Source organism: Osmerus mordax, chromosome 1, assembly GCF_038355195.1.
Source record: "Osmerus mordax isolate fOsmMor3 chromosome 1, fOsmMor3.pri, whole genome shotgun sequence".
In the NCBI taxonomy this organism is placed as follows: Eukaryota; Metazoa; Chordata; class Actinopteri; order Osmeriformes; family Osmeridae; genus Osmerus; species Osmerus mordax.
The window spans coordinates 17,828,574-17,838,932 of record NC_090050.1 but is presented as its reverse complement, the minus strand read 5'-3'; positions in this window follow the sequence as shown (position 1 = coordinate 17,838,932).

Genomic DNA, 10,359 nt, shown 5'->3' with positions numbered 1-10,359 from the left:
ATACTAGTTTTATGGTGGAAATGTCAGTTGGTCTTTCGTCAACGTGCCAAGCGTATCGGTGTTTCGGTCATGATGAATTAAAGGCAAAATGTCATTTTAAAATAAGTAAGAATTTTAATTATAACAGTATATATGAATATTTTGATATGTATAAATTTTTCATACTTTAGTTTGCATTTATTTGGTGGCCCAGCTGACCACTACGGTCAGACCAGGTTGGGAATCGCTTGTATAAATCATTATTAGAACAAGCTCTGACACAAACAGCACATATCTCAGAGCCTACCATTTGTTCTTTCAGGGAGACATTTCAAAGTTCTGAAATGAGGTTTAAATATGTGGTGGTGGTTTGAGATCTGATCAGGAGTGGATCAAATGCTTAACCATTGTCTCAGTGGATGGAATGCTGTGTTCACATGTAGGCTAAATATGGCAGGCATTGTTGCCTACTAACAGCCTATTTAATAAACATTTTATAAATACAAAAAACCCAGAACAAAGATGGCCTACAAAAACCAGAGGAACAGTAAAGCACACATTGCTTCTTCCTTTTAAACCCTGGCCCTCATCCCCCACCCCATATCATATCTGACAGGCAGTTCCCCTCTCAACCTCCAACCCCATCCCCCTTTAGGGGTAAACTGTTAATCCTTTTAAATCATGTCAAACAACCCCAAAAATTTGATTAGCACTTGAGAGCATCTGCCCTCTACCCTGTCTCTGGAGGACACAGGGCTGCCAGGTGGGACCAGTCTTCTCTAACCAGCTAACAGGTGCCTCAAATGAGCCTCTCACAGCCTGTCGGCCTCCACATCAGCTGCTGCCTGCGCTTCAGACAATCCTGTAACAGGCCCCACTAAATCACAACACAACCACATACAGTTCTATTGTTGATGCATCCCCCCATGGGAGTAGAGTGTTGTCTGTTGGGGACAGAGGGCAAGATAAGATAAGATTGTGGAGGACATCAGTGAACTTTCAGTCTCCAGACCAAATCAAGTCTGAAAGGCCAATATAAAAACTTACAACGCTTGTTAATAACATAAATGGATAATTTTGATCAGACCACTGGATAACACCAGTTGATTGTTTTCTATATACAGTGAGCCCCATACATAATTAAAACCCTAATCATCAAGGTAAAGCTTACAGCATTCTGAAATTAGTATGTATCTTACAACTGAGGACAATGCATACAGATGGACATGTGTGCCGTGTCTTCCTGGCATGTTCCCGGCTGATAAAAAAATAAAAAATAAAAGCAAGGACCAAATGACTAGCTCTGTGTTCCTGTGAATCACTGCCTGGGTAGATAGGCAGGGCGCCCTGAGGGCTCACAGACGATGCATGGGAATGAGGACCACTCCTATGAGGCCAGACTCTAACAGCTGCTCACTCAGCGTTCAAGCTAGACAATCTCAAATCTAGGCACCCTGTGTCAGGCGTGGTCTGCACCTGGAGGCTGGCAGACCAACCAAAATAACATTCTTTCAGTGTGAGTATCAGAATAGGGAGCGTAACTCCCATTAAATGAAAGAGTTTACAAAATGTCTATGGAGATAGATAAATAGGGTAACAGAAAGAGTGATCAAAATATTGTGACAGTAAGAGTAAGGTTTGCAGTATAAGTTGGGGATGTACAATTACAGAGATGGAGTTAGAGGGGGTGGGGAAGAGGATTTTTAACCGTCTGAACACAATCAAAAGGAATTCTTCCCCTGTGGGGATTTCTAAGCTCTTGCCAAGAGCCCCCAACGCCCCTCCTCCCCCTAGCCCCTGCCATTCATTCTACCCGTCCTGGGAGCCCACTTTCCCCAATGCCTTGGTTGGGGTATGATCACTCAGAAACAGGAATACTAATCCACAGTCACATGCACAATAAGTCCCATTCCACTGTAATTAGCTCATCAAAAACACTCAAATATATGCAAATGGTAATTATCAAGTGTGGGTTGGGTGTTAAGAAAGGGGGGCAGGCTAAACCTTACAGATTAAAATCTGGTGATTTTGGGTTTCAAAATAGAGCTGATTAAACAATGAATCAGTAAAGCAATTATATTTGATCTGAGGTCTATTGAAAATGGCAGGCTTTTTGCTGAATGATGTCTAAAAAGGATGACATTTATTGAAATGAATGTAAATGAAAGACTCCTAAAAATGTACCAAGCTTTCCCACAGAAAAGCTGAAACATTTTGAAATGTCTTTGTTTATTTTTAACTGTCAATCTTTAAAAAGACAATGAAACCAGGTCTGATAATGAGCTACCCCGAAAACTGGATTTGTCTTAAAACAACAATGAAAAACAAGATGTGCATCTACTAGGTTACTTTAACTTAAAACAAAGCTTGTAACAAAACTAAAACTCTTATTCACGCCCACGTCTAAATTTCTTCTAAGTTTGATCTTCTCTTCACAGCAGAGAAGAATTACTGCCCCACTCTGAGTCAGTGCAATGACATTGCAGTAGTCAGCAAAGTCGTCACCAGACAGACAGTGAGGAGCGCAACTCTGCTGAGGAGCTCTAAACCCCCACCAGTCATTAAGCAGACAGATAACCTCATATACCTCCGCTTGGCTTATCAACAGAAACAGCTTTGGTCTACACTTTACTAAAGTAAGGAACCCGCTGTCCTGGCTGCAACTGCCAGACAAATTAAAGACGTTTGGAACTGGAAATTGTGTTCTTGTTTTCAATCCTTAAGAGTCCTCCTCAGAAGTTTGTCTGTTAAAGCTATATTACAACCACACCCAACTGCATGGCACATACATTCTAAGACAGGATTTGGCCTACAAACTGAGCTGAATGATGCTACAAGGTTTATATAGTAACCTGGTTATAAACTATCATATAATGGGGGTTTTGAGCAGTGGGAGTCAAGATTCTATTGAGTTCCATTAATATCAAGTGAAGTTCACTGTCCCTGTGGCAATGAGATAAAGGTGCACCAAAAGTATTGCATCTGTACTTTTTGTTTCAGAATCTCTGTCACACAGACACACCATGTGAGTAATTTAGGAGTGAGACCTGAAGATTATGTTAGGGTCCACACATTCATGCACCTATAAATACACAGCCCATTAAAACACGGTCTTTACAACCAAGTCTTGTATCAACCCACCAGAAACCAGAGTTTATTACAGATCAACAGTGCCGAAAGCCCACCCTAAAAACAACTATGGTTGCATAAACTATACAGCAAGTAGAACAAAGGACAATATTCATATTGGAAAGTGATATGGAGCTTTACAATTTAAGACTAACAGAATGTGTAAGCGACCCCTGATTCATTCCAATGTTGTGGTTGTTTCAGAGTCAATATTTAGGTCAGGGAAATACAATGGGGGAGTATGAGGGAGGAATTAAGTATGACCTTTCTCATTTAGATTGTGTTTATCCTGTGTTTGGCCTTGTTGAGCAAAAAACAACTGTAACCATGCCAAAATAAGCTATGATCATTACAGTAACATTTAGCTTTGTTTGTATTACCTATACACTGTGATGTGATATAATTATGCTGAACAAGGAACAGCAACCTCAAGCTCCGCTTCCAGCCCATCACACGAGACATAGATTTTTGCGAGTGGGCCCACCATACCACTGGGTGGAACCTACCAATTCTCCTCCTGATTTGTCTACAGCAGTCCAGCTGATCTCTTCCCTGCCCCCTCACCCGCCATGTAGCTACAGAGCCTTACCAATCTAACAAACCCTAGGCTAAAGCCTTTCTGCCAACCTACGGATTAGCACAGACCAAGCGCATACACATACACTGGGGACAGCAAAAACAGACACAAATAACAACAACACACTTTATACATGTTCACACCAATGGGCATTACGTCATACTATCATTAACTACTACACTCATACAACCCACAATACAGACAAACACACACATGCAATACAATATAAACAAAACACACCAGCCTCCAGAGAGCGTCTACCAAGCTCCTTTCTGTATAAAAAAATCTCTTGAAAAATATAGAATCCAAAACAGCTTTTTTGCCTGTTTCTAGTTTCATCCAGTTCATCTTCTTTCTCATCTCGTCACTTCATAAAGAAAACATCCAGTCACAGCATCCTTGAGGCCCTGGTTTCCTGTTCTCCCATACTGGGAAATGATTTGGATCAATATTGATAAATTGTACAACAATTAAATAAAATGTAAAGAGCCAAAAAAGTACCTTCCACTGCTCAAATTCCACTGTAAACTGGGCTACCCTCGTGCTGCAGAATCTGCCTCTCTCTTCTCACAAGGAGAGGGGGGAAAAGGAGAACAGGAGGAGGAAAGGGGAAGTGTTTTCCCCCTCTATCTTACAGCTAAGACGGCAGAGCTAGCTAGCCAAGTGTTGCCGCAGCATTGCTAGAGTATGTCCCCTTTGTAACAGCTGCTATTGTTTCAGAGATCATAAAAAAACTGAAAATGAAGAGTGAACAAATACAAATGAGAGAAAGAGAGAGAGGAGGGGATAGGCAAGCGAGCTAGAGAGGCCCTCCTCCACTCACAGACAATCCCATCCCCACTGCAGCTGTGGACGAGCCCCTATCCGCTCCTCCTACTTTTGATTCCTCCTCCTCTCCTCGTGCCCAGCATTTACTCAAGGCTGGATGGAAAAGTGGGGAGTGAGGGAAAATAAGTCGGGAGTGAGGGAGGAGAGGTAAAACCAAAGAAAGAGACGCAGGTTCATTTTCCCAAAAGTGACCAGAGGTAGCCTATAGACAAACCCTGTGGAGGGGAGAGTACATCCTCTATTCTCCACACTGAATATTGAGGACGGGGGATGGGTGGCAGGCTGCCAGTTAAGAGGATTTCCAGAACATGAAAAGGAGAGTCTGGAGTGTAAGAATGAGAGTGGAGTGTTTCTAATTGAAAACTGATGAGAATGTTTTTTATTTGAGGTTTGATAGGTATTTGTACATGAGGGTCCTTCTCAACAGACCAAACATATATGTTGTGGACGATGCATTGATATAATTAGACTATTGTAGAAAAATGTGTTCTCCCCTCCAGGGCAGGTGGCTACAACCGGCCACCAACTTCACCCAGTAGGTATGCATGTGTTTGGTATATGTTCAATACGTGTATCAAGAGCGCAACTTTTCATTAATCTCTGTGCCGGAGGGTTATTATGTTATTATGTAGACTAGGGACTTGGTTTAAGATCTCACAATAAATAAATGGGATTCCCCTGGTTCACATACTCTCTGGGGGGGTTTCAAATCAGCCAGCTGATAAACATCATGAGACACTGTGACCCACCACCCAATGGACTAATTAAGAGATAGGGAAGAAAGGAATCTTCAGAGAGAGAAAAAAAAAGGTCAATGATGTGTGAGAAAGACTAATGCTGCACCAGTCAGTACACAGCAAAATAAAATACAATCCATGAACACATCTGCACACTCTTCATTTTCATTCAGCCTCGTTTGTGCGGGTGTAATGTCCCCCCCAGGGACTCAAAAAGACACAGACACTGGTTACAAGATCAATGATGGTTTACAGCTCCCCCTCTCACTTAGAAACTCTACTGTCTGAATCTTAAGACTACAATACCGCACTCTCTGCAGCTGACAGAGAAATGGGACAGGCCATCTAAATTTCCACCTTACTCTATTCCTCTGTAAACACTCTCCTACTCTGCATACATGTGGATTTATTTGGAGCAGTAGACTACGTGCACCCTTGCATCTGTTGAGGAGCAGTTTGTTTGTTCATAATTTGTTAATTAATTCGCTAATTCATGAGTTTGTAAAGCAGGGGAAGCATCCAGAAGAACGGTCTTTGTGTGAGTCGATCATGATAACCAGTGTGCAACCGGATAACACATGGTCCTGTTTTCTGTTTTGGTCATTCCAGCTTTTTAGATGTGAGATTCAGGCTCTACTACAGTATGAGAAGGATCTGAGACCAGGCTGCGGGGGGGAGCACAGCAAGCCAATGGGATTCAAACAACCCCTGTGGAGAAAATAGGAATGAATAAATAAACAAAATAAGAGGAGCTTCATCAACATCCCACAGATCAAAGAGAAGAGGGAAGCCAGGAAGGGTACATATGTGTTCTCCTCGTGTGTCTACTGTCTGAGGAGGGTCGAGAGCCTGACACCAAAGCCAGGGGGACAACTGGTGGTGGGATGTGTTTTGGTAGGATATGGCATTCACTGTATTTAGTAGGGAATAGAGTGCATGACACCAAACGTAATGTAACAACAGTGGAGTATGGTGATGTCTCACTTGGAGAAATGGTGAGTCCTACACCGAAAAGAAAAAGACATGGAAACAATTGCTAATGATTACGACTATCAACACTGTCTCCTAATCTGTGTCAGTTGAGCCAGATTTGAAGCTAGATGTAGATGTAGCTACTGCCACATTGAGTTGGTCTGTCCTGTGCTAAAAAACACAGCAGAATGTCTTATCTATATTCCTTTCAGTAGTAGTATCACTGGAGAAAAATACATTAACATTCTCTGTCTGCCCACTGCGTTCACAAAGTTCACAGACAAACACAAACGTCGTAATTGTAAAGCACTATCAACATTACGATTCTGGAATTTAGTATGCCAGTACATACAAGCCAAAGAAAGTTGGTAAAATATGATAATTCAAAATAATAATAGTCATAAATCCTTTATTTTCAGTAAAGAGAATAAATCCTGTATGTGAACAACAAATCTAAACAAACATCCTCCTTAGTGTGAAACTGTAATGTCAAACATCTAGACTCCAAAATCCTGTAACAATACAGGGAGACAGTGTGACAGCATGCCTGACACTTTCTCTCACACATCACACCATGCAACTCACCTTATGCTAGGTCACATATCATAAATTGAATCACACACACAGATACACACACAGACACTAACACACAGAACTGAGTAATATGAGATGTCAGTTGTCCTTTAGAATTATTCCTCACTCCAAAGTGTCACACACGTGCTATGAGGACCCTCCAGGGAATTCACAAGTATCCTACGACTTCATTATCACCAACCAGAGCTCAGTCTTAAAGCAGACACAACCTACTGAAGTATCGCCACTGCCACTCCCTTATGTCTCACAACTACTAACGATTAAAATAACAGCTTCTATACAGTGGCCTCACAGTTATTTGGGGTCCCATGCCCCCCTTCTCTCCATTAGAATTCTTTCTCCCTCTCTCCATTGGAATGTTTGCCATCTTGGGGGGCTTGCAGTTGTTAACAGGCATGTGTGCCTTCAAGTGTCCATGCTGTTTGTGCACCTGGCCCCAAAATGGGTCCCTAAAACATAGCAGAGATTTTTAAAAATCTTGAGGTCCCCCTTCCCTATTACTGACAGGAAAGAAAGCAGTGGAGACAGGATTCCTGGCGGTTATAACAGCCCAACAAGGAGAAAACATCCATCAGATGTGCTTGATACCTACATAATAAACCCTCGCACAAAACCTGAAATTAAATCTCAAAACATATGAAACATTTATTACAGTGACAAATTGAATCAGAAAGAGGGGGAATCAAATCAAACAGCACAAAATATCAAAGGCAAAATTAAAAAGTAATTTACCCAGGCGCCAGAAATAGCCATCCTGCTGATGAAACAGCATTTCGCAACCCTGACATTAGCGTTCTCTTATGCATTTAAATAATCTCTGTATAATACAGCCAGAACATAATACTGCCATTTTGCATGAATAGTACTCGTTAATTATCATAAAAGAGAGAGAGACTGAGTCAAACAAACAATACAATACAGAAGAAGAGCAAATACAGACGAAGAGAATGAAGAATGAAAGAAATCCCTACTTCTGATGAGAATTTGAATAATTCATCAAGCAGAATCTCAAATTGAAAATAATTTAATCAACAGATGGTCTCTTGCTTCCTCCTTCTCTCTCTTCACTTTTTAACTCTATTGCTCACTCAGTCTTGCTGTTCAATTGGCTCTGGCTCTCTCGTGTCTCCAGAGTAAACGCTTTTGCAGGTCTTGCTGATGCAGAGATGGGGGTGCTGACCCTAGGCAGTCGACTCCAATCACTCTCCCCTGTCTCGACCAGCCTCAATGGAGACGTACCAGAGGCTCAGTGGACACTAAATCTCTGAGCTCAACAAGAGCTTGGGGGGTCTAATCCAACTAAGCCTCCAGCATTGTGACACAACTCTTCCAACACAGCCCACTGTTGTAACCGACACCAATAGAAAGTTATTAGCAAGAGGCTCTCAAGGTCACGTCACCAATGTCAGACTAAATCGAAACTGTTACTTTAAACCTGAGATTTCTTGACCTAAATATAATCTGAAAAATAAAGCTGTAAACATTACTATAGGCCTGATGCTTCTTTTAGGTGGCGAGCCCAAAAAATCAATGAACAAACACCTGAATGATCAAAAAACATCAGAAGTACAATACTACACTACATCGAATTATTAAGACACGTAATCGTTGATCTATTGCACTGTGTACACTACCATGGAAAACAGCAGTGACACTGATGTTAGGAGTTCAGTTACATCTGTCTGGATTCTGTACTAACCTCAGAGCCGATCTCTGTCTGATGTGGGGCCCTCAGGGGTTAGGGACCTTGGAGGACTGGGAACAGGTTTCTGTCTCCAGAGGACAATCCCATGCTTTATCCAACTTTCCTGACCAGGGTAACCAACACTCCTCTTGCTCACTGATGATCAAGTATTACATCATAATGCACTGGACCAGGATGAACGAAGATGGAATTAGAGAATACTGTTGAAAAAAACAAACAAATGAATCATTCCATTGCATATTTGGGAAAAATGCACATATTATCATATTCTTTGTAGCCTTTCTTTGTTGACAGCATCAAATGAATTATTTGATGCGTTTGATGCATGCTGTGATGGAGTCAGGTGGCTGAGCGGTTAGGGAAGCGGGCTTGTAATCAGAAGGTTGCCAGTTCGATTCCCGGCCGTGCCAGATGACGTTGTGTCCTTGGGCAAGGCACTTCACCCTACTTGCCTCGGGGGAATGTCCCTGTACTTACTGTAAGTCGCTCTGGATAAGAGCGTCTGCTAAATGACTAAAAAAAAAAAAATCGCCACAAAATTAACTCATCTGAGTCTGCAGGGTCCAGGACCCCTCTTCACAAGCATATTGAAATTATATTTTAAGACTAGCAAAACAAAGTTGAGCAAATTATTATGGAGAACCAAATGTCATCCTCCAAACTGTGCTGCCTCAGCTGGTGTCATGTTGGTAGCCTGTTAAAACCTTTGGATCATATTATTCAATGCTAGGCTGCTGATCAATATCTGATATACACCAGTTGAAGTCCTCACCAACCTGCATCACTCATACTAACAGAACAGTTTTTAGTGTTGGAGTCTGTTGGGTTTTGAGCAATGCAGGGGAGGCCACTACCCCAGCGACCTACATCCACTTTCTTTTCTACTTAAAGCGCATGTGTCTGTGTCATTGAACCCCAGTTCACACAGTCTCTTTTACACAGCCCATGATTGAACATGAGGGCCAAAGGCCAGGCCAGGAAATGTCAAGGCCTTTGACAGAGAACCACAGATGTCGAGGCCATAGGAGCTTGTGGCAGTGACCTTCTGGCTGACTTGTGGAGCCAGTGTCCAGGAGAACTACCAGAAAGGGCTAGTCCAGCAAACAAACCTCGTCTGGTTCTTCATTTGGCCACATGATCAATGAGGTTCCATGTGACAATGTTCACAAAAGTAAGGAGAGTAATGAGGTTAACCAGCAAATAGTTCAAACTGTGGCTCTCTGCGTGAGAGTTAGCTTTCTTGTTCTGCCATAAAAGGAATATGTAATCAACAGCATCTATAATCTGCTTCATTTGAAAGCTGACAGTGATTGAAACATTTAGTGGAATCTTAGTTGTAAAGTTTTGCTGCAAGAGATATTGAACTGGCTCCTTGTGTTCCCCTTTGTCCTGAACTTTCAGAGGGACATCTGGATTTTCTGTCAAAAGTATTATTACATTTTTACTCTTTTGTACTAGTAAGTGTAACTATATGGATTTTGTATCATTCGTAGAGCGTGAATACCAAATGGCTTGATTGTGCAAACGTTTGCAGTGTCACAACTCTGTTCCTAAATAGTTAGAACCTAACCATAATAACATTTTCTACTGTTATGGAAACAGAAAATGCTGAGTTTAACTTTCAAGCACCACACTCTCCATCTGGTAAACAAATATGACTGATGCTCTGTCCCTATCCTTACACCCCTCCATGCCCCTGCCTCCTCAATCCCACTGCCAGCAAAGCGACTGTCTCCCCTGAAGGCAATGAATGCATGATCAAGTACCCAAGCTTCTCCACTGACCTATATTCCTGCAGTTACGCCAGAGACTTGTGCATCAATTTGTTGCTGATCCCT